The sequence below is a fragment of the Glossina fuscipes genome, unplaced genomic scaffold (assembly GCF_014805625.2).
Source record: "Glossina fuscipes isolate IAEA_lab_2018 unplaced genomic scaffold, Yale_Gfus_2 1, whole genome shotgun sequence".
NCBI classification, from domain to species: domain Eukaryota; kingdom Metazoa; phylum Arthropoda; class Insecta; order Diptera; family Glossinidae; genus Glossina; species Glossina fuscipes.
In genome coordinates, this window is record NW_023998415.1 from 12,705,351 (window position 1) to 12,732,550 (window position 27,200).

The window sequence follows — 27,200 nt, forward strand, 5'->3', positions numbered from 1 at the left end:
ATATACATATTGTCCATTCCATATTGTCTAATAGTTGAAAACTGCCTAGAGTATCGGATACTTTTAAAAAAAAAAAAAAAAAAAATATTTATTTAAGAAATCTTTCTGCATTAACAATAAATAATTCTCGATCAATAATTCATTCATTAAGATGAAGCAAGTATAACTTTAATGATTTCATTTTATGATTTCATTGCTGCAAATAGTTTTTATAAAATTTTCTGCTGCTGAATTAAAAAGTTAAGAAAACATTTAAAACATATTTTAACCTAATTAAAATGATTCATTATTTTCGCTTACTTTCCAGCTCAGTAAACTCGTGCATATATATATATATAAAAACAATGCTTGAAAGTTTTTATATTATTTTTTTTTTAATTATTTATTTATTTATTTATTTTTTTTATGATCCGAAAAGGAACTGGTCCACCTAGTGTTGGAAAACTTCTTGTATAATTTACATTTTCACTTAAATACTTGCAAATAATTATATACGAAAAAGAAAAAAAAAAAAAATAAAAAAATAAAAAAAAAAAGCAAAACAAAACAAAAGCAAAATATAATACAAAACAAATTCTAATCATTTTGCACGCTTACTTGACGCTTACATAATGCTTATTTACTTATTCGCAAATGTTTGTGTTAAATAAAGTATATGTGGGTAAGTGTGTGATAATACAACAGCAACAACAGCAGCAATAGCACTAACGAAAACTAGTTACAACAGCACGTATTTATTATATTTAGTTACAAGGTCAAGCTCAGCGAAGCAAAACTTCTCAAAACGAGAAATTAAATGCATTTAAGCGATAGACACTGGCTTGAGAATTTATTTACAAAGTTAAGAAAGAATAAAGGGAAAATAACAGACGAAAATAATAAAGAAAAAATAAAGAAGCAAAGCATAACATACATAAAAAAAAAAAATAGGTAAGAAAGTTTTATAGTTCTTTTGGATACTCATTATACTCGTACCTGGCATTCGATTTATTAGTTAACTAAAATGACTTTACTATTTGTTTTTATAATAAGCATTGGGTACGATCTCTGCTATACCGACATATGATATGAATGTGAAAGGTATGAGAAATTGTGGCAATAATTTTCTCTTTTTTTTTTGGTTTTTTTTTATGTCACTAACAGTCTTAATGCGGTTAATTATACAAAAAAAAGTTCCTTATTCGCGGGGGATACGTTCCATAAAAAATGCCTCGAATACAGAAACCGTGAATACGGAATGGTAATTTATATGGAATTATACGTGGGGGATACGTTCGTAAGTGACAAAATAAAAAAAAAAAAACAATTTAATTGAAGTTTTTCAACATTTTGATTAATTATCTTAAGGCTTAGGCAATGGTTTAAAGAATTTTGTAATTTTCTCTTGCTTGGCAGATTTTAAAAAGCTCCTTCAATTCAGACTGCTACGCAGCAGTCGCATTAGCAATTTGCCTCTTAAAAATAAGACTTCGTTTCATAGAGAAATCGCCAAGGTCATTTGCCATTCCTAAACCTATGCTAAGATTTTTCAAATTAAATGTCACATTTCCAGTGCTTGTTGAAGCCTCTTCTTCAATGGACGGTGAATTTAACATTTCTTCCAAGTCGGTTTCAGTTAAATCTTCATCTTGCGATTCAAGCAATGCCTAAATGTCACTTGATTCTGTCTGTTCGAACCCATCTCGTCCATTCCATTCGCGATTTCGGCTATGTTTGCAGTCAAAGTTTGAACTTGCACAGATTCTTCTCACAGTTTTTTCCAGCATGACTTCAATGTGTGTGCCTTCAGTTCTTCCAATGATTCTTTTATGTTTACGATGCATTTTGCTATGTCAAATTTCTTCCAGCATTCCATAACACTCGTATCAGGATTACATTCCATAGCATTCAATATGATTTCGAAGGTTCGTCTAATGTAATAGAGTTTAAACACTTGGATTATTCCTTGGTCCATAGGTTGAAGCAAAGCCGTCGTGTTGGGGGGTAAAAATGTCACTTTTATTTTTGGATGCATAGCTTCAAGTTCGCGAGGATAATCTAGTGCATTGTCCGAAACTAGAAGTGCTTTAAAGTCTAAATTCTGTCTTTTTTAAATAAGTTTCATCTACAGAAACAAAACAATTCCGGAACCAGTCACCAAAAATCCGTGAATAAAGAAATTTATAGCCGCGAATATGAGAATTGGGTCGAATAGTGAAACCGCGAATAAGGAACTTTTACTGTATATAAGTAAAAAGGCGTGGATTTAGTCGTGTTGTAGATTTTATCACTTCCCTTAAATTGAAAATTGAGGAAAAATAATGGATCGAGAATGGCATAGATCGATAGTGAATAGATGAGATGCGAATAAAATTCTATCTAAATAGAGATGACAGCCGAGTTTGATTCGAACTTGATATATGCCTGCATTCAAATTAAGCAAACGTGAACAGATTGGGAACGATAACACAAACATAGTTTACAGTTAGATGCGGAATATGGAAAATAGCTGAGCACTAATAATAGATACGTGAAAGAAAATTTTGGGGAAAAAGACGTTTGCGCAATTTAATTAAGAAGATAAAGCTATTTAAGGTATTTTGAAGTAAGTAAACAACACATTCCTTCTTCATAATCACTCTCTCTCTCTCTGTCTCTCTCTCTCTCTCTCTTTTTTTTTAATTTGAATATTTACAAAATGCTATTGTGCCGTTAAAACGTTTCATATATCAATTAGAGCGGGGTTAATGTTGTGTTTTATTTTTTATTTATTTATTTTTTTTTTGACAAGAATTTCATAAATTTAATCATTTATTTTATTATAAATATTTTAAAACATTTACCTCAGGAATAAGTTTTTGATGTGAATATAAAAAAAAAAACATTGTTTTTTTTTTCAAACATAAAAAAATACCAGTTTAATGATTTATAATTATATTATAAAACAGGTATCTATCGTAAACTGGCAATAGCACGTTTTTAAACAAAGAAAGCGACTAAAGCACCTAGAACTACATATAAGAAGCTAATACTCATTCTACGATTGCTGCTATTAACATACACATTATTAATAGTAATTAAAAAAAAAGTGCTTAGAAGATTCTACAAAAAAAAAAAAAATAAATAAAACCAATAACAAGCAGCATCTTAAAACTGACATATATAACAAATAGAATTTCGCAATGATTAAAAGTTTCGTTTTCAATAATTCTGAACAAGTTGAACATTAAATTTTTGATGAGGTAATATTTTATATTTAGTATTGAAATTTAGCACGCTTTTTGGTTTCATCTCATTAGTATAGAATTTGATTATTTTTTCTACAAAAAAAAAAATAAAAAATACTCTTAAAGTTTAAGCTTATTGCTATAAGTCCAGAACAATGAATGCATGGTTGGGGCTATCGAGGAAATACATCTATAACGATACTAATATGGCGGACATATTCTTAACGGAGCATATTTTAAGTGAACTGATATGCAAACTATTGTTAATTCGCTTTAAAAATTTGATGTCTTTTGGACTTGTCCTTATGAAAATTTACATAATCTTTAAAAAAAAGCATTACGAGATTTCCAAATGAGAGAGAGGTTATATAAATTTACATCGAAGAAATGATCGCGACTAACAACTCAATGGTCGTCGATTCAAATGCCAAGTGCGGTAAAGTTTTCAATAAAGGCGATAGATAGTCTTAGACGATAGTGTTTCAAAAAGTTTCCAATATTCAAAAGCGCTCCTCTCTTTTCCGTTTTAGAACCAGATATCGCAGATGTACGATTTTTCCTCAAATTGTCTGCAAAATATTCGGTAAAAACGCGATTTTGCTGTTAGTTTTGCTTACTGGTTCTTCAACTCGAAGTATTGCCAGCTGATCTCACATTTCTAATACTTGCACTGCTCTCTTCATCTCTTAATGCAGATTCTTAGCATGGAAACTGGGACCGTCTACATGCGGCAGTCCCTTGTTGCATCGTGGTGGCTGACGTTGTCTGCATATGAAAGTCATTATATTGTTTCACAGCGGTTGCCCCCGGATTTTTCTGGCAGAGACATGAAGCACTATTCTTAGTCTTCTATGCAAATAAATTCAATAGAAAATGAGTTATACAATATGGCGAACAAATCGTGCAAAAATATATTGCAAGCACATCTTGGCGGCCAAATATAGTTCAGTTGCATTGTCGCGAAAGGCGGCAAAGTATGGAACTGGTACTCTGCCACGAAATGGTAAAAAGCCCCGATTGCTTTTATTTTAATTATTCTGACTACAATATTTGATAGAGACAACAACAACTCGACACATATATAAATACTAAGTGCTGGCCTGTATTTTAACCATTTTCGTCCAAAAAGACTTGCAATTCATTTTCTTCGAACTTTTTTGGTCATTCAGTCCGTTCTCTGCCATTAACCGTTGCAGCTAAAACCGACTATTGGGATTTGATGAGCAGCATCACTGTAAGCTTCTAAAAGTGTTCGATGGGCTTCGTTGGCATGATTAGCGTCTGCATATACCGAATAACTCATAAGTGGAAATATAGAGAGCCTATAGAGAAATGACAAAAATATAGAGAAGGATGAAAATCACCGAATTTAACCGCTGGATAGATTGATACTTTGTCTCAGTACGAAGACATATTTTTTACTTACTTTAGATTAAAATTGATGCGGGCATTACGATGTTGGGTTTTCTGTAATAATCACATTATACGGGCTTGTTTTCTAATAATTTTTTAGCAAAGATATTGTTTGGAATATGTGCTGCTTCTTTTTTAGGGCAGAAAAATGAAAAATTACGAAATAATATTAGAATAATTGTTATTAGGTTTTATATAGGAAATCCTACCACAAATTCTTGAGAAACATTTTATTTTCGTTTTATGAAGATTTATTTATGTGAAATAAATGAAATGAATATTATCTCATATATATATATATATATATATAGTTCTCATTCATTCCATTCTGTTTTATTTTTAGCTTTTTTATAGTTTTATATTTCATACATTTTCTCGTTTATTATTATGATTATACGTAATTTATTTATTTATTTATTTATTTATTATATGAAAAATATGTTTCTTTTATGTTCATATTCATGAATGAATATTCGTCGATTGCTGTAAAATTTGGCACACATAAATCAAAGAAAAAAAAAACACACATAAACTGCATATATATACTCATATACTCATATACTCGTATATCTACGTTATCTATCAATATATTATATTTGAATAACTTTATACGCATGTAAGATACTAAAATTTGAATTATGACATAATAAAAATGAAATAATCATAAGTTCTTTGCGATTAAAATGGTCAACGAGTCGAAATTTATAAGTATATAATGCAATTTTCATCTGGAGGACGACAAATATGTTTTGCCAAATATTGCAAATTGAGAGCACGGGTAACTTAATTGGAGGAAGGTTGTTTAGGTTATTTTTAACCAGCGCGCGAAACTATATCTTTTTTACGCTTCAGTTGTGTATCGTTGAGAGAAATGATTGCGGATATATTCAAAAGAATTCTCAAGGGTATTCTGTCGCGCAAATTTTAGGAATGTCTTAAAGCGATGAGAAGCTAATAACAAAAAAAAAAAAAACAAAAATTTAAGGCGTTCTGCTTATTTTTAGTCACAAAACCTTAAAGAAGAAAATCTTGAATGTCTTATACTCTGGGTGAAGGGTGTTCGGTCGTAGAGGGTGGCAAACGGGGGGAGGAACGCTGGAACAACGATTAGATTTCAAGTGTCTTCGAACAAAGCTGCATTTTAACAGCCGAAGTGTTATATCATATCAATAACATTTTTAAAGTTTTCTTCTTTCATTCATATAATTTTTTCATTAGTCATCTGCTATAGAGTCCATTAATTTGAGTTTTCAGTTAGCGTTAACATGACATGTGTTCTTCTGCTTCTGACTTTTCTTCTCTTTTAGCCCACTGTATAATTCACCCATCAACTTGCTTGCATAATATTAAAATTTGTCCTAGATACCATCAGGTATATGCTAAGCGTCTTTTCGTGATGAGTTCATTTGCACGCTTGCATAGTTTTTTTTTTTTTTTTTTGTCCAATGCATGTATTTCCAACAAACGTTTTTCTAAAAAAAAAAAAAAAAAAAAATTTCATTGAAGTGCTATAGAGAGTTTGAATCAATTCTAGGATTGGATTTAATCAAAACTATGAGAGAAAGAACGAAGAAATTTATTAAAATCACCGCATGAGAAAACTTTGAAATAAACCTCAAAACCGATACATAATAATAAGAAAATATTTTCAAAGTTGTGATCGTGTGCAATGGTCCATTAATAGCGGTGCTAGAAACTATTCGTATCAGCTATTAGATTAATATCTTTGATAGACTACGCCATTTATACTTTTTTATCTATTGCGCGATAGATAGGTAGATGAGGTTAAAAATTGTCATGAAATTGTTAATACGGTTACACACGTATATCATCTATGAATTCAGGATTACAGTTTACACTTGTTTGATTTTGCGATCATCACTGCCATATTGAAGTTTTACCTACGACCACCAATTGGACGTGTTTGTGCACTAAGCTTTAATTATCTGCAAGGATGGACAATTGGGCAGAGAAACGGATATAGTCATAGAATCGCGTGGTAGTCAAGAATATTTACTTCTTTGAAGGTTGTATTAGGTGTATTTTGGGACTTGATAGAAGGAAGAGCAAATTTCCTATATTCCCAGCTTTGCCTAATGGGTATTAATAGGAATGCGCTCTCAGATGTTTTCTTATAATTAGAATATTAATTATCAACTATTTTTATTAATTAAAATAAAAAACAATTAATAAAAAACAAGAGTCTATCTAAGTAATTATTAATAAAAAATAAGTTTCTTCTCTTAGACTTATCATGTTTTCTGTTTGTTTTATCGAAAAACATTTCAACACAGAATAAACTAGTTGGGCTATTCTCCTTCATTCCGATGGTTTATTTATTATTTATTTTTTGATTTAATTGCATTATATTTTGTTTATTAATATTTTTTTTTTTTGAAGGATATTATAAGTTGATTAAAGCCAACTCTAATTATAATTTTAATAGTAAATGAAATTTTTGTTTTAATTTTATCAAACACATATAGAAAACTAGAGTTGAAATTGTATTAAATTTTGTAAGATTTTATCTTTTTTATGAGTAAAGGGGAAAAATTCTGGTGATTTTATTGAAGAGTTTTATTGAAAAAGATTTAGAGTTTTCACTCATTGCTACACGATATCGTAATGAAACTATTTTTGGTTTTCAGCAAAACCTAACCCTCCCCCTTTTTTCTTCCCAAGTATCAGTGTGAATTTTTTCGATTGTTCTAATTCAATTATTACAAAGAATTAAAAAAAATGAAAAGAAAATTAATTGTTGAAAAATAACCATTCTGAGATCTGATAACCGTTTCTTCCTTGGAAAATCGCATTCATTACAGTGATCGGTGAAGTCGGTAAAATATAACACGTATTTGGTTCGCCATAAATGTATATGTTATATAGATAGCAGCCCAATTACAATTCTCTCAGAGAATTAGCGGAGCAATATAGATTTCATAAAATATATTGGGGTAACTCTAAGTGTATTGCGCGATAATCTGGCTGGTCTTGTTGGAGGGCAAATGACTATTATAATCTTATTAATGTTTTAGGATTTAGTGAACGTAATTGTTAGGAAACCGATACAGTTTAGTAAATTTAATGAGTAACTTAGTCTGCTAGAAGTTCACTTTCTGTAGGAACACCTCAAACTGGTTATTTGCTTCAACAAAGATAAGAGACGTAATTGATTTAGAATAAGCATTAAGCATCGTAACTACTCAATATCAAATTGATTAATTGAATAAAAAATCCTCTTAAAAGTCTGATCGCGCTGATCATCACCAGTGATGAACCGCAAATATTTATGTACTAATGGAAAATATACAGGCGTCAGTAATACGCGCTAGCGAAGGTTATCGAAACCAAACAACTCACATTTGAAGTTTTTTAAAGTAAATATTGTTATACTTTTTTTTTTTTATTTTTTATTTTTTTTTTATTAAAATTCCGCGTTGCAATGAATATAGGCATCGAAAGGAATGCAAACAAAACATCCTGTGTGGAGTTATATTAGTTTTCCGCGATGGCAAAGCAGGCTGGCGAACATCACCGTAAAAAGAAAAGATTTTAAGCACACAAAACATCGAATTAATGGGCCATGTAGAACAATGTTTCCATTTCGTATATTATCGTTTCTCTGTATTACCACTTGTTATACGCAAGCTAAATAGAAAACGGAATTCATGGCTGAAAGATGCGATTCGTGCATTCCAAAGCCATGCTTCGTACGTATAATTCGAAAATCATCTTTTTTATTCATGGCGATATATGGGCTGCCAAACTGAATATGGATTTGTGTCATTTGCCATGAAATATATATCTGACGTTAAGCCTTGGGTTTTCTTATGATTCGTATAATGTAGTAAAAATGCTACTATACAAGCAAACATAGATGGAAAGAGATGGAAAGTGTCTCTTTTAATTTTTGCTTATTGCAAAAGAACTTAATAATTAGCTTAGCGGACTGTTGAATTTGATTAAAGAAGCGTGCAAAGAGAGAATTTGAGACGTGCAATTTGTTTAAGAAAAAGTTGGAAGAAAGAAGACAGATAAAGACATGAGGACAGAATGAGCAGACCGATATGTCTGAATCGCATATGGGATTCACGTTGATATACTTTGTATAGCTTCGGATGCGTTGAAAACTACTACAAGACTTCTATTACCCTCTTTGCCAATTCTAAATCTCTATTACGAGTTGATTTAAATTATTATTAAAATGTTTAGAAGAAAAAATAAATAAAATTTTAATTGATATTAGTCACCATCATACATACATACGAGATATCTACGTAAATTATGTCTCCAATGATTGCGGAAAATTTGAAAAAATCGCGTATAATGTAGAAAAATGGTGAATGGCACTCGACTGTTCAGTTGCACTAAATTAAAAAGTACCATGAAAGTTTAACAATAATGATTTACACGCACGTATATACTTATTTATATTAAGTCAACTCAAAAATATCAAGCCCATTGACAGAGTTGGCCTTCTTCTCGCTTAATATGAAATGAATATATGAAAGATATAAATATATAATATGTTATATACCCTGTCGAGAGCTTAGAATTTTGTAGACTACCAAACGTTTTTATATAAACTAACGTGCACGTACATCGGCTTTTATTTATACATAGGCACTTATGGTTATGTGATATAATAAAATTTTCACAAAATTTTTTTATTTGATACTCTAAATGAAAGGATGAAGGAAGACAAACCCTTTTCCTCTTACTCTTCTGTCTGTTTCTCTATTAATGTATACGTATATACGTATATACGTAAATAATGCAATTAGAGAAAGGAGTAGAGCAGTAGACAGTATCAAAAGCATGAAACTAAATGACATACTGACAGAATGACTGACTGGCTGATAGACAAACAACTAAACAGACAGGAACTAAAATAAATGTTTGCAAACTATTTAGCGTAATGGAGTGAAAAAGAACCGTTGAAGTGTATATAAGTGATTACGTATGTGCGTGTGTATGCATAATAAAATAAATTTTCATATGCGTATGTATATATATATATATATATATATATATATATATGTATATATGTATTGTATATATAAATATTTTAATAAAATTGTTGTTAAATGCATTTGACGGCAGGATAACTATGCATCAAGTCTTCGGTTGAGTTATGCATTACTTGAGGCATACCCGCATAAGAATGCAATTTGTGAAAGAATAATGTTAGATACACGCACTGTGTTGCATTCGTGCATATACACACACACACACACAGAGAGAGAGAGAGAGAGAGAGAGAGAGAAAGAGAAAGAGAAAGAGAGAGAGAGAGAGAGAGGGAAAGAAAGAGAAAGAAAGAAAGAAAGACGGGCATACATATGTATCATATGTACAAATATATACTGTACCGTATATCATATATATAAAAATATATATAGCATAAACAGTAATTCGAAAAAACATTCCCAGCACACAGAATTTAGGACGTCAGAGACCTGCCTTCGGCTGACACTTTGCTAAATGTATTAACATATCAACACAAACACATAAGTACGATATGAGAGCTTGCTCCGTGTGCCTGCCTGAACTCACTCTCTCATCGACGCCCGTGGGTAAAATATTAATGTTTAAACGCACTGACACTCGCACAAATACAATACAGAAGGATTTACATTTCCTAAGTGTTTGCGTAATATATGGTTCTATTGTTGTTCTTATTATGTGCATATAGCGCATGTAGAACATCACGTGACCGTTGTTGCTGTTATTGCTGTTGCTGCTATTGTGGCTGTTCTTGACGGTATTGTACACACATGTAGAGATAACGCGTACTTTGATAGCGAACTATTAACGCCATTAAAGTGTAGCGAAATTTAAATAATTCCCGTACGTATTAAAATCCTATATTCTCTAGTTAGTAACCAAATCACGAAAACGTTTCCCATAAAACACAATGGCTAATAAGAAAAGCAACGACACGTAAACACACACATATACGCGCCCGAAATGTTAGGAAGAAGAAAGGAAAGCAGACAAGAAAGAACGGAAGAAAGATATATGTAAAGAGAGACAGAGAAAGAAAGCGATACAGAAGCAAAAGAGAAAGAGTGGAAGAGAGAGGTAGAGTGCCAGAAACTAGAAAGAAAGCGAAACAAAGAATTTAAGTGACACTTTGAAATACTTACTTGGCAAATCCAGTAGTTTTGAGAAGGCCGTGAGAGAGCAGATTTTTAGATTTTTCGATTTTTACTTCTTTAGATTAACTTCTTCGAATTTGTACAATTTGTTAACTTTCGTCGTTCACGAGTATACAAAGGAAGACCGAGTAAATAAACATATACATCTTTTTTGGTATTTAATTTCATTTAGTTCTACTTTAAATTATATTCAAAAGAGTTAATCAGCATAAAATACTAAAATGATGAATGTCTATATAATATTGATTCATATCTTCCGGTTAGCTTTTATATATAAACTTTAAAAGCTGTTAATATACCATCACCTACAAGTCTGAGAAATGCCCAACTTTGTCACACTTTAAAGTATTGTATAATGTATTAAGCTCATAGATGCGCTTGAGGGTATATATCTGTATATATCTGTTTTAACACATAAAGCAAAAATATATTATGTATTAGGTAGTCCTTTTTTATCTATCATTGTAAATAAATAGAGCCAGGCGCACTTAATAGAAGGCAATGTTAAATTTTTGCTTGAAGATGAACAACTTTTCAAAAAAGCAACAGCAACAACAGCTCAGTTCAGTAAAGTAATAAATTTAAGAATGCATAAATAAAGTTGAAATCTTGACGTGTTAACCATGTGTGCGTATTCAAATCGTTTCAGCAGTTAGCGTTTTCTCGCTATACCGAATCTCAGAGAAATTTATGTTCCTTTGAAAACAAACTTTAACTTATATATTAAAAATATTTTTCTAAAAAGTGCAGATCGGACGGCTTCTGATCTGCAATCTTTTCGAGTGCAATTGCCAAAACATATGAGTCAATAAAGTCAGATCTATTCAGATCTATTTCTGTTAGAGTTCGTGAGTTATTAGGGATAATATTTAAAAAAATTGCTTTGAGCTATGAAGCTGGCAAAGCTCGTGGGCCGATTACATTTTCGGATAATCGAATTTCTTGGTCGCAGTCTTTGAGAATTTTAAAAGCCCAATAGACAAACCGATAGATAGGCGCATTCGGCTATATATATATATATATATATATAAATATATGTTGTATGTGAGGCCCATTCTCTGGGTCTGGGGAAACACAAGAAAATTATAGTACACTTGGTCGGTTGTAAGAATTCACACTTTGTTTACTATCTGTCCTTAGTCTAATAAAATGACAGTGCCGCGAGCGAGCCATCGCCCTCGCGGTTCACGACCGACTCCCCAACTAGGCTATTCTGTCCTACCCCTAATCTTAATCTATTCTTATTCTATTCTTAATCTATTCCTATTCTATCCCTACTCTATCCCTAATCTATTTTTATTCTATTCCTACCCTATTCTTAATCTATTCTTATTCTCTACCCTATTTTCTAGCTTACTCTCTAACTTAGTCTCTAACTTATTTTCTATCTTAAACTAGCACTCCCCCCCCCTCCAGAGACGGAGATCGCGTAAGGCCAAAACGAGGGGCGACTTTGCCTACTCAGAATATATATGTACACTTGTGGGATTTCTCACAAGTAGCTTTGTTTGGCGGATCATCTTGATTAGTTCCTATAAATCAAGAGCTTCTTTTCTCCTGACAGTTCAGCAATATCAATTATTTTATTGCATTTAATGAATTGTGAGAAAAGATTAGGTTTGCGATTATTCAATTAATATGCTACTACTACTACTACTACTACTACTATTACTATTACTACTACTATTAGTACTGCTATTATTACTACTGTTACTATAACTATCATCATTACTACTATTGCTTTTACTATTACTATAATAATAATAATAATGTGTACATAATCCTTGCTTGCTTTAGATAATCTGAAAGGAAGATATTTCTTACTTCGTGATCAATTGTAAATTCAAAATAGAAAAATATATTTATATTCATACCTATTAAATATGAGCCATAATATTTTCACATGTTATATATGGTTATATATATGTGTGTGTAGTAAAGGCATTGCTTGAATGTTTTGAAACATTTCTGTTCGAAGGTGTGTGAGCTAAACGTTACTTGAGGCAAAATTTATGCGTGCCAGGAGTATCGTTTTAAAACACATGTAACTGTGTCTGTGGATTTAGTCTTGACGTGTATTCAAGCGAACGCCCAATGATGATTATATTGGTGCATTTATTTGAAAATTTCATTTCTGTGCTCCTTTTTTTGCTTTATAAGGTAGTTAGAAAGAGAAATCATCTACGTATGTATTTATGATTTATCTATCTTTCTCTCTTTTCTTTTTGCTTTGCTCTAGTTTATATTAGAAAAAGCAAAATTTAGGTACTTTCTATTATGTATGCGTGTATGTAACGTTTCATGTAAGTGTATGTGCTTATGTGGGTATGCGATGTTTGGCCATGTGATTACACTTCACTGTGTTTATGTCAAGTATTCACTTACAGGCTGTTAAACACTCAATGAAAACAGTTTGCTAACATATATGCAGCACAAAAGCATGCACGCATGTACGTACACACATAACGTTTGCCGTTGCTCTTGCATGCTTATCTCCACTTAATGTACACATTTAAATCCTCGAAAAAAAAAAAAAAAAAAAAAAACTATATTCAAAAACTATAATATTTTTAAGAGCTAGTGTCTGAAAATTAGCTTTTTAGATATGATTACTATGTGGTTTTACAGAGTTATAAACATTTTAACTAATGAATATGAATATTAAAGGGTATATGTTCGTCTATACGTCTGTGCGTCTATGCGTATGTTTGCTTAAGTATGGTATTTCGATAACGCCATGTAATCATCATCGTCGTCATTGAACATTTTTTTCTACTAATTCCTAAACATCGTTATTTTTAGTTGTGGAAAAATTAGAACTCTCGGCCACAGACAAGAAAAGCAATTGCGTTATTTGTTCGTACATATGCAATGAATGTAAACATAATTATAAAATCACCATTTATTTCATTTCATACATAAATGGCAGTCAAGTGTGATATTGATATTAAATTACGAATACTCTATAAAATACTTTTTGTCTTTGAATCAAATTTATTAAATGGGCGTTTGTAGGAAATTTTGTAATAACACTCACACGCTTGAATAAGTTTTAAGTGCTTTTTATTTTTTAATATTGTACAGCAATTAAATCGTAAAAAGGAGTCACTTTGATGTTAGTTGCAATGAAAGCATTGTCCCTGTTATAGACACTGTTATAAGACTTATATAAAGAGGTAATTAAATGAAAAACTAATTTGACAAATTGTCGAATTTCATGAAATACAACTGATTTAATGAATAAGACTGTTTGAAATGATCAAAGAGAAGGAGGAGAAAGAAAGAGAGAGATAGAAAGATAGATAAAAAGATAGATAGATAAATAGATAGGTACAGAGAAAGATAGAAAGAGAGAGAGAGAGATAGAAAGATAGATAAAAAGATAGATAGATAAATAGATAGGTACAGAGAGAGATAGAAAGATAGAGAGAAAGAGAGAGAAAGATAGAGAAAAAGAGAAAGAGAGAGAGAAAAAGAGAACGAGAGAGAGAGAGAGAGAGAGAGAGAGAGAGAGAGAGAGAGAGAGAAAGAGAGAAATCAGTCATAATAAAATTCTTGTCTTTTTATAAAAAGTGATATCATTTTAGAGAAACTAAAGCTCTAATTTACATTATTACCAATGACTTTTGTTATACTATCAAATTCGTTGGAACAACGTATGGATTTAATTCCGATTAACCCCGAAACTTTACATTATCCAAACTCGAGTATATTTACTAATGAGCGTGTGATGGGCAGATCATAAGGAATTAAGCAACTTACGAATGCATTCACTTGAAGCATATCTTCTGCTTCGCAATTACTTTTCACTTGTTTTATAAATGGTGGGCCGTTTCAGACGTTTCCTGTAAACAACATTCATATACCTCTGGTAGTAGATGCTATCAAAATTTAATTTTTTATCCATTATATTTCTCAAGTACAGATAATCCCGTGCGTAAAAAAATTATTTTACGAGGTCAACTACGTGTAAAGAAAATTTTAGAAAAAAAATGCATTCAAATGAAAAAAACAATTTTCTCGTTCTCGAATCTTCTGCAATTGCTTGTTCCATCGACGCAATAATAGAAATAGTGTTGGTGCGTTTTCCTGTCCGCTACGACCATAAAATATATCAAAATTATGTAGTATTTCGATTTAAATTAAAATTCAACATTTTTAGTCTTATCTACAGAGCAAGTTACGGGACTAAATTACTATAAACGAAGACCAGACGTTTTGTCGGATGTAAAAAGGTCATTAGCAAGAGTATATAGCCCTGTATCGCGGTCTTTGCGTGATCGAGATTTACATAAAACGTTGTGTATGTGCCAATTCAATTTTTTCCTGATTTAATCGTAGCAGATAATAATATTTGTGTTTGTTAAACTATATTTGCTGTGCATATACACAAACGGATTGGACTCGTAAGTGTGTACTACAATGAAAAAATAATTGAAAATTTCTTTTTAAAATTTCATTCTCTTGCCTCTTACTTAGGGCAATAAATAAAATAATAATTGTCTTCACAATACTATATATGTATAGATATATATACGGAATGGTGCACATCTCCTTTGTTATATGTAGTGTACCCTATTTCACACATTACCAAAAAAAAAAAAAATGCTTTATATGAACAACAACAACAACAACACTAAACCGTCTAGTATATAAAAAAGATATTAAGGAAAAAAAAGCGTATTTTTAAAGGATACACAGTATTGACAAATAAAACATAAACTTCACGCGATCATAATAAAAAAAAAAAAATGAGCAAAAATTGTTCGTTTATGGGGAATAATGTGTACCCAACGCTACAAGTACGGCGAACATATGGAAAACGTTTTGCGTTGGCCTTAATTGCAAGAAAGCTATTAAGCTTACTTCACGCAATTCTTTCTAATAAACATTGAATTATAGTTTGACAGTATTTTATGTTTCACTAATAAAATGTTCTTCGTGTTTGTATACTTTCCGGTATCATTCGATAGGGTTTACTATTACGTGTGTAAACCGATCACACACAATAGAATCATTCTAAGCATGCTAACACACACAAATAGAGAATAAAAATTTTGCACTGGCCAGTGACATATGTAAAAACATATACACGCATACCTATATATATATCGGTAGATATATTAGATTGAAAACTATGAAACGGGCATTGAATAAAATTAAAAACCAAAAAAAGGGCAATTTTTACACATCATTTATTATACTGAAGTTGACGAAGAGTTGTGTGTGGATGGGATTCGACATCGAACATCCTTAATTCCTCGTTATCAATATGGGCCGGTGGTTTTCCTCGGAGTTCGTTGACGATTCTAAAATTGCAAGAGCGAAACTTTTGCAATCAATATTGAGCATTTTTTTCATTAGCGGACCCATCTCCGGATGGATGATTAGTGTCTCTCGAAGCTTGAGGTGCGCTATGATTCAATTTGAACTCGTACAAGAAAAATAGATGTAAATTGCTTTTTGTCTCCATTTGATTTTGGAGCAAAATGAACTTCGGTCAGTCGCAGTTGAACACAGACCTCTTCAAACCTGTACAAATGTATATATATTATTTATATATACAGCAGAAGATATTAAAGACGAGGAAAATGTTATATATAATATATATAATACCACAAGCAGAATGATTAAGTTAATAGACCCTATTTTTTCGATGGTAAGCATAAAAATATCATTATGAAAACTTATGAGAGCAGAAGATGTCAACGACCAGGAAAATGTTTTTATAATAGGAACAACCAACCAACATATCTGTATGTAGGACACAAATGGGTGTATTTGAACATTACTTAACACTTCATTACATAGAATGGCTGCATTGACACAATTTTTTTTTTTCAGGCCTCTCTCTTCTTTTTTGCGAATGCACACTAGTTATTTGACACATAGAAGGAAATACTTCAAACTAAATTCCTTTTTTTTTTTTTTAATATTGAAGAAAATGATTATTGCGTTTTTGACGCTCTATTATTTTTGAGGAAATTAAACACATTCAAACCAATTTTTTTTGTAATACTATCTCGCTGATGATAACGTTTATGATTATGAATTTCTTTAAGAAGCAATGTATTAGTAAATGAAATTTTTATGAGGTTTTTTTTTATATTAGCATTATTTGAAATCGATTACTCGATACAGCTATCGTGTCACTAATTGTGGGACAAGTTAGGTCATTTCAGTGAAAGTAAAAACCATCTATGTCGGCAATGTCAACTTCAGGGCTAAAAGTTCCATCGATATCGTCAAGTTCGAATTAACAGCATTTTCATAAAAATATGCTTCAATTACATAGCCAGTCCAAAGAAGAACAAAGCAACAAATTGTCGTCCGTTGCAATAAACGAACGTCGTTTGATATTGTCTCTTCAGTTTTTGAACTCTTAGATGCGGCAAGTTCGCATGTTTAGACAATCAAATAGATCAAAATAAGTCTCACATATTAATGTAATTTTGTTTAAAAAAAATCATAAATTTTAGTATTAGTAAACTTTCCCCCTTTTACACTACGCTAAGTTTGTGCGGATGCATGTAACACCTGGAAGAATTTAATATAGGAATACGTATTATTGTACCGATCGATTCAGAAAATAATTCTTAGCGTGTCTGTCTCTCTATACGTCGGATGTGATGTATTTTTATGTTTAACGTATAGTTTGCAATTACGGTCGCAAGGACAAGCCCTCTCAAAGAAGAATTAAATCGAATCACATTTTCGACATAACACCTTGTTTTGAAAGGACATTGCATAAAAAAATGGCAATTTTTAAAATGTTTCGTCAAAAATTGCACTGTAATATTATTTCAACACATTAAAGTGATTTGCGAAAACCATATCGGATGGATAAATTCTTTGAGTGCTCCTCTACGTAAACGTTCCCAAGGTTAAATGCGTTTTTGTATAGATTAAAAAGTCGACTTCTAAAACTTTCATGATGAAATATAGTTCGCAATGGTAATTTTGACTAACTGAAACTTATTATCACGTTAGAGGGATGGTTCTTCATAGAAACTCTTATAAAAACTGGGTTTAAGCACTACAAATATGGAACAGTTTACTTTAATGTCGAATTACTGGTATGGACCACTTTTCCGCGCGAAATATGGCGACCTAAATTTTTTTCCCTATATTTTCTTACTTTTCGTAAGATCGATTATTTAACAGCAAATTTACTATGCCAAGGTATGGCTGGTCAGCGGTAAGGATTTTTGGAAATTTTCAATTTTCCTCTATATATAGGGATTTTTCGCTGTTATGACAGGCATGTTTATATCCATTCAAAAAAGTTATTCTATATCGACCGATAAGGTGGCTCCACCTTAACTCTCTTTGAATGTTACATACATTCGCAAAAACTGAATATACCCTGTACGAATATTGGTTTACAATATAAATAAATGAAGGATAACAAAAATATTTGACGTGAAACATAAATGTGGTAAATTTCGACCAACTCAATTTGGGTTCTTTGCCCGTTGTCATACAAGAGCTGTCATAAAAAGTATCCATTCATATGGAAACAAGGTCCAATATTTGAAATTTCATCATGAAAATAAACGAGAAATTGCATAAAACTATGTGTTATATTAATTATATTTTTACATGAACTGAAGCACATTCGCTTATTTTATCCATTCGAAAATTACATGCATAAGATTAATGTGAATATCGTTTTTTTAAGTTCAGTATTTCGCATGTTACGTTATTTAGCTATTTTAGCCATTTATTAAACTTATTGACTTAATTTTTTTTTTTTTTTTTTTTTATTTCCATTAGAAAGGTAGCAAATGTAAAACTAATTAAAATTTAATTTTTTTTTTGTTTATTTTTTTCATAAAAATCAATAAATATTTTAAATAATGTTTGTTTACAAATGAATTCGTTTAGTGAGATTGTTATTGAATCATTGAATACATTTAAGTGAAGTGCTGAGAAATGCTTGAGGAATTTTCAAAATATCGCAATTTCCCAAAGAATCTCTACACAAATCAATCTTTTTGTTGAAAGTACGATCCTATTAAGATGTAATGTTTACACAACATTCAACGACAACATGAAGTAAATGCTCACATTTATTATATATACAAACAATATATATAAATTCCTTTTTTTTTTTTTTTTTTCAAAATCTTTCTACAGTCAAATACTGTTTAAAGCAAATATTCAGACGGCATGATTATAGCGCAGTATAATATTTTAGACTATTGTATGTCACGGCAAGAAGAAATCAATATAATGTTCAGATAAAATTGAATCTCTTAAGATGATCACAGAAATGTAAGTATCGCTAATCGTTAGCCTCTAGATTAGGACAAAATTTGATTTTTACAAACTTTATGATAAATAGATATCCATTTCGGATATTTTACTGTAGTGGGCATAAGAATTTTACTTTAACTGAAAAAATTTTACTGATATATGTATGTATTTTAGGAAAGAGTACGAATGAAATTTTAATTAAAAGTTCATGTGCGACATAAACGAGCGTATGATTGTTTGTTTAAATGTCATCACGAGCTGCTGCTATTGTTCTCTTTACCGTACTACTATCGCTTGTACGCTGACTGCTTGATAGAAACAACAATCAAAATGCCTGCTAGTATTGTGCTCACTCAGAATTTCGCTGTTTCTGCGTATTTTTGTCACAAGAGTCATTTAAATCTCTATAATATGTATACCTGTGAAAATGAAGTTTCTCTTAATTGGATTCTATTATAAAATGCTAATACAAGTACTTTGGTAGAAAATATTCAGAAAATCAAAGAAAACGCCTTAGCTTAGCTGTAATCGTTATAGTCGATGATGATGATGATGATGACGATGATGATGATGGTGATGATGATGATGATTTGAAGATTTTTAAGAAATATTTCCAAAAGACAAAAAATTTATTTGAATTTTGCAAATTATGAATTTTATTACTTAATTAAAACGCATCAATGAATGGCAATGTCACACATAATGCGATAACAATCGCGCTATCCTTTGTTGCTATACGAATGCATGTCATCATAATGTTAACGACCATTTACGTATTTGACAAGGAAAACCTTGTAAATACCGCGACATTCACTCATAAATTGCACACATATGTTACAACAAAAGTGATAGTAAACGATGTTGATGTTGAATGTTGTTAAAATATTAGATTTTCCGTTTTATCTCTTTTTATTGTGTTTGGCTTATATTCATTCATTCATTCATCTCTAAAATGCACGGTAACGGCCATCAAAATATATAATAACTAGACCTGCATACTGAACCAATATAACTAACGACACACCAACAAATAAGCAAACATATAAATGCTTGTTGTGCGTGCACGCAAACACGCATATATATATATATATATATATATACTAATATACGTTCCGTCATACACATACTTAGTTACATGAGCGAGCATAAATCTATAAACATGATATCGACATCAGGAAGGATTGTTGGCAAAAGAATTTAGTTTGGAAATAAAAAAAAAAAAAAAAAAAAATTAAAAAAAAAAGTATTTATAAATAAGTTGTATGGATAAACATAATCACACACAATTACGCGCTCGGATAAGTAAATTTACAAAAGCACCCTTTAAGCACAACTAAGTAAATTGATAAATGCCAGGCATTATGCATTTGCTGTTTCATTTTTGATTTTGGTTCTGCGTGCGCTTGTTGCAGTCCATGAATGCTTTATCGCAATATTTGCATACTTATAAAATTTATTTATATAATAATATGTCTACAGACGCTATGAATGAACACAGATACAAAACCATGAACCGTAGCCATGTAATGAAATGTAACAATTTTTAACACGTTTGTTTATTACTTTCGACCAATTTTGGGATTGGTAAACCGGTTCGATTTTAAATATATAACATAAAAACGCACATTCGCACACATATATATACGTTTCTATTGCGTTTCGTCTATTCACTTTACTTTTATATATATTGAGAAATTATTTCTCTTTTTTTTATACCCTCCTTCATGAATGTGTGTGGGAGTGTGTGTGTGTGTTTTTTTTATATATATATATATATGAGAATCCAAAATATTTATTAGAGATTTCATGGAATGCATATACACTTGTAAAATATAGCCAGGTCGATTCGAACGTTAATCTTCTTCCGTTCGAAATTTGCTATTCGAACGCTAATCGGTCTTAAAATTGAGTACAATCAGCTTACAATAATGTTAGTTTAAAATGTGATAGAAACGCTTCGTGAAACCTATATAAAACGTACAAATGATTACCTAACTCACAAATCTATAATTAAGAAACTATTTTGCAATTTATGGATCGTACATGGTTTGTGGCAAAGAAATATTAAGATCGGGCAGATATATTTAACATCCGGAAGGAGAAGAGATAGACCTACTTTTTGTTATATCGATTTCACATTTCATTGCACTAATCGGTTTAGAAGCGTTTTTAAAATCGTGTTAAGCATTTTTGTACGTGCGTGCGATGACTACACTGTATACAGTTTTCATAGTAACGCGTTATATGGGAAACGACCGGAAAAGCAATTCGATCCATGCCATTTTCAATAGCGTTCGTCGTTGTGCCAAAACACGTCGATGTATTCAATTTCATTAAAATATCCCAAATATTCTATCTAAATCATATGAACAGCCGAAAAGATGGATGCATAGGCAAGCTTAAGTCGATTTAGAGGGCGATTCTGTATTGACCGGTATCTCGAGTTCATATGCGTGTTGTATACGTGCGCATAATTTTGTAAGCTTGAACAATAAAAACAAAGGAATAATTTTTGTCACCTGGTGACAGGGAAGACAGGAGGATATGAGGAATTACTATCAGATGTATGTCTGAGTATAATCTTGTCACTTATTATGCATAAATTTATGGTAGCATCGAACATTCGGCCCAATATGAATACAAAATTTTTATTTGTTTTTTTTTTTTTTTTTTTTTTTTTTTTATATATATAAGAAACAGAAAAAATTAAAAAAAATTTAAATTTACACACAATAATTGTTCAAATTATATTTAGTTAAAGTGTTACGCTTTAAACAAATATTTTCCTTTTACACAAGATATCTGATACTTTATGATGGATGACAAGCGTGTGCTTGATTTTCATCATTAAAAAGAAGAAGAAGAAGAAGAAGAAGAGGAAAGATTTTAATGATTTTTCACTATTGTTACGTTTAACTGGCTATAACAGCTTATATTTAATGCTTGGAAAATGACGAAATGCACGAGTGTCGGCCAGTTCGACATATCGATATCTATTTTATTTCAAATAAGAAACAACGTTTACAGTTTTCTGTAGCCTTTTGTAGTCATTTTCTTTAATTTTCATATTAAATAATATTTATGCAGATTTTATTAACAAATCCTTTACAGTAAAATGATGCTTCTGCAGTAAATTATTTTATAACTGTGTGGACTAAGTTTCGATTTAATAATTTTTACATTTTTTAAAGAAATACATACATATTTATGTAGTATAAACAATTGTAATAACAACAAAAGTATAACAATAAATTTGTATAAATGATTATAAAACGGGGAAATGAATTATGTTGCTAAAGCATAATAACAATAAAAAGCAATGCAAAAATTGTAAACTTTTTATTTACGATCTCTTTGCACTATGTGGCGGCAAGAAGGAAATTTTATGATATATATGTATGCAAATGTGCATATATTGTAATATATAAAACACACATTTACGCAACCAATTATAAAGCATAAAGAATAAACTCTGTTTGTGCGTTCATTGAAGTGAACTCTATGCTGGAACCGAATGAAGAAAAAACTTGGATATTAATTATGTTACGTATACGACATGTAATTTTATTGTTCAAATGTTAGCTAGGACTTATAAAACTATTCCGTGTATGAAAAAACTATTAAAGAATTTATCTTCGGTTTAGGCCGAAGTCATGTACACCAATCCAACGTGTACGCGACATTCATCCCATTGAGAAATGGATTTAATCATTAACAAAAAAAAAAAAAAGCAAAAGTGCTTTCTTAAGCATCTTTAATTACGCAGGGCGACAAGATGCCCTTGTTACACTTTAGATTCCTTGGGCTTGTACACAAATAATTGTCTTGATACAATGTAGTGAAAATTTCGTTTTTTTCACTTCATAACCTTTTGGTTCACTTCTATAGGAATTCACGACTATGTTGAAAAGTTTTTGATTGAGTAATTTTCAACAATTGGCGCAGTTAAGGAATATATTTAGATCTACTGAGAATTGATCAACAAGTTATACTGTTTATGATATGCGAGAGGACAAACCAAATTATTATATCAAGCATTGTAGTAACACGTATCATTTACTTTAATTTAGGAGTTGGCTAAAGGAATGCTAATTTTTTATTTATGTTTATACGAAAGAGGTTGAAAAGTACACATGAAGTAGATTAAATGAATTTTCAATAGCTACCATTTGAAGCGAAAATTCTACACTTCCATGATGATGTGCCATGAGTAGTAATGTCATTCAAAATCATCAATTTGTTCGAATCCAATTTTCTGAACGTTCTTTTTAGAGGAAGAGGATCTTATGCGTCGAAACGAAAGTTTGCTTTTTCGCGATGGCGCTCAATTTTAACAGCGCACCACATAGTGAGCTGATCGATATTGTCGTAATTTGTGTCAACCAACGGGGGACAAGATCAGTTTTGCCAATCGATGAAACCATAGACAGTGAATAGTATTTATATATTTTATATTAAGTTATAAGCAAAAAAACAAAACAAAAGGCTTCGGTTACTGGACGGTTCTTTAGGACTCACAGGGCCAATACTAAAACCATTGTAACACAAAAAAAAAAAACATAAAAGAATAGAAATTTTCATTATCTTGTTAATCTTACATTATATAACCTCGACTTGTCTGGCTGTTACCTCTGAAGCGCATGCATATTCTTTGTACATAATACCCATAGCACGTACCCTCAATGCTCAATTTTACGCAATTACTGCCATTTGACTGTATGTGTTGATCATTTTAAATAATATTTTACTATGGAAAATCATGCGATTTACTTTGTTTTGTTAATATTTACATAAAATGAAAAGTTTCGGTAATATGAGCCAATTTCTCACTTTTCCAAATCATGCAAAATTATTATTCCCTGTAAAAGTACAACCTATGAACAATTTCATGAAAAAGTAGACATGAAGACTTCGTTGTTCTGTTGATCACGTTACACTGAAACATTTAAATTATCAACGGTATTCACAGTTCTACAGCATTGAAATGGTTTTGTGGGCAACATTTAATTTCGCGGGAATGTGATAAGATGAAATCAGCATAAGTCTTCCTCACTTGAAAGAAAATTAACAAGTTGATTAGCGGTGATAGCAAGGTGGTTTTTTAACATTAAATTGTCTAGAACGGAAACGCGCAAGCTGTGTGTATGCTGCTGATTTGATTGATCACAATAAACACAATGAATTTCTTCATAAGCCAACAAAGTTTCGCGAACTTTTTCAAAATTTTATCTTAACTTCAAAATTCAATTATTTAGTGAATAAATAAATATGTCAATTTATATGTTTCTGTTTGTTGTAAATAATTTGCCGGTTGCAAAAATGAAGGTATCGGCTTGAAATGCAGCAAAAACATTGCAAGTGCTTGCACCTAGATTGATATTTCAAAAGAATGGTCAACTCTGTCCAACTTCACATCTATGATGTAACATAAACTGAGAACACCTCGATTACCTCGATGACATAAAAAGTTGGGTTTTTTCTCGTTATTCACTTTAAGTGCAAAACTTGGAACAATAAAAGTTTCCACGTATGCTCTACAAGTAATTCTATGCTATTTATAGAGCACTGGGAAAAAAACTCCGCTCCGCTCATCTAATATTACAGATTATCGAATTGTAATTGTTTTCGTTATACTTTCAGTTTTTTTTTTTTTTTTGTTTTTTTTTGCTTTTTGAATAAGATGTTTGGGGTATAAAAGATTCGGCCATAGTCGAATATACAACTTTCTTTCTTGTTCATTTTACAAATTTGTTTCAAGTTCAATTATTTTTTTTATTGTTATCATAGTCATTGTTACTATTTATATACATTTATATGCATTTTATATACGTTAAAAAGTTCAGGTTCCATGGATTTGTTGCGATTTAAAAATTTACATTAGGTAATATACAGAAATTTCAAAATAATGATATAAATAAATTGAAGCAAGAATTTATCAAAACGTTTTAAAGAGCAGCAAGAAGTCTTTATTGTTGTAATTTCAATGGACTATCAGTCGGCTAATGTTCTCATAAACGGAGAGTGCATTATTATGTGTTATATATAATATTATGTAAGTTTATTAATTTGTTTTTAAGCCAACCCGATATTGTTAATTAAGTTTCGTCGAAAAGTAGAACGATTTGTTTTGGAAAATTTGAAATTTTCCAAAATTACAAGAATGTATCGTCGCTCCAAATGGCAGTTGGGTAGAACAATCAAAAATAGCTTTGGATACCAATACTTTTTTCAGATTTATTTAATTCGCATTTTCGTCTACTTTCTTAGCTCTATGTCTCATGGGTTAGTTGCAGTTAAGTTTAGGCCCTAAAACAATGTCTAAATCTCGTGCAATCTATGATTTAGAAAATTTTCAATAATTTTTATGGCAAATGTAGAAAAGCGAGTGTTAATCGTTTTGTGAATCAATTCTTCACGCCGTACGTAGTTGAAGTGAATTTAAAAATTGAACAAAACCTTTCTCGTAGATTGTCATACAATTGAACAGACTTTTAATTAGCTTATTATATGTAGTGAGTGGGTGCGACGTATTATGTATGGTCTTGCGAAATCAAGGATGATAGCAAACTAATTGGTTCATAGGGCAATAACTAGGCTCGATGCTTATCAGGCTTATTTATTACATTATAACCTTCCAGTAGCCGGGGAAATAACATTCTCTTATACAACAATTTATTATTTTGAATAGCGCTATTAGGCAGATGCCGCTGATAAAGACTGACGATGAGAAGAAGCTTTATCAAGATGTGATAATAAATTATTCCCCGACTGATTTCTTTCCACAATCATAAATTGTTCCTTGATCTTTCCATTTAACCCATTAATATTCGATTGTTTTTAATCGGCCTGTAGATGATCCATTGACACTTATAAGACTTGCTTAGGTAAATTAACGCCTTAATATATTTTGCCAGCTGTTTATTTTGCAATGAATGCGAATTGTGATCGCCTCTTTTTCTTCGAGCTTAAAAAACATTTCATATTTTATTGTTTCACTTAACTGTAATGCCTAAATAATTGTGAAAAATTCTTAAAAATTTGTTTATATACATAATTTATATGCATCGAAGTATTTCTTTTTGATTTTGATCAGCATCGAAGTATGTATGCGAAGTTGAGTATGCGAACGATGTCATCATAGAAAATGCGCCGGTATTTTTGGCAGAGCGGCAGAAACAATGTAGGATCCATCGAGAAGATTATGCTGGCCGAGTCTTGGCTGTTTTCTGAAGACAAAAACCGTCGTAGAATTGTCTGGAAAATTTGAGGATTAAAGAACGATGTTCGATGAATATCTTAAGTTGTCTTCTCCCCTTAGCTGGTGGTAGCATTCTTATCTTCTTTAAATCGATTTAGATAATTTAGATAATTTAGTGGTATGATGCTCATTAAATATTATGAAATTAAACAAAAAAAAAAATACATGAATTATTACATCATGTGATGTCATGTTACTGTAAAAATATATATTTGTTCTTTCGTGTATTTCAGTGATTTCGTTTATTACTTTCAATAGATAAACACGTTAATCGCAATAGAAGCGTAGATTCATCCTTCATGTTTCTTTCTCACTTAAGTTCATCAAGGAAGTTTATTTTCATAAAACTTATCTAATGTAAATATCCCTACGAACTTCTTAATTCTTTTTCTTTGCGAAAATCTAAGCAAAAAAAAAAAAAAACTATTTATAAAAAATCTATTTAAAAGAAAATCTGCAACCCGCATATGAAGATTTGACTTTTAATCAAATCGATTCGTCTTAATATAGACATATATGTCATGGGAATTTAACTCGTTGGCAACCAATGAATTGGAGATTTTTGAAGAGATCTTTGTTAAAAAAATGTGTAGAGTGGATGGTCGGTAGATATTGGTGGTGGAAAAATAAGACGGGCTATTACGATATTTGAAAAAGTCAAAACGTTAATCTCAAAAATATAAAACATTGCAGACTCAAATACAAAGTCCGTCACTAAAATCACGATTTCATATAAAATCGTTTGCTTTAATATATCAACGACAAAATTTCTCTTTTCATTTTCATTTTCATTTGATTCAATTTCATTTTTTCAATTATGGAGTTATTCACATAACCAGTAGTTTATGATGTACACCTTTTTCGGTTATTACTGCAACTCTATCTTCTCTTGAAGTTTCTCATTCG

The 27,200-nt window shown here is 30.9% G+C and overlaps 1 protein-coding gene across 1 annotated transcript in view; it reads left to right on the forward strand.

Moving 5' to 3' along the window:
- Window positions 1-27,200, forward strand: part of LOC119631390 (Ig-like and fibronectin type-III domain-containing protein 2) — a 117,408-nt gene that overhangs the window by 54,031 nt on the left and 36,177 nt on the right. The gene's annotated exons all lie outside the window — the stretch shown is intronic.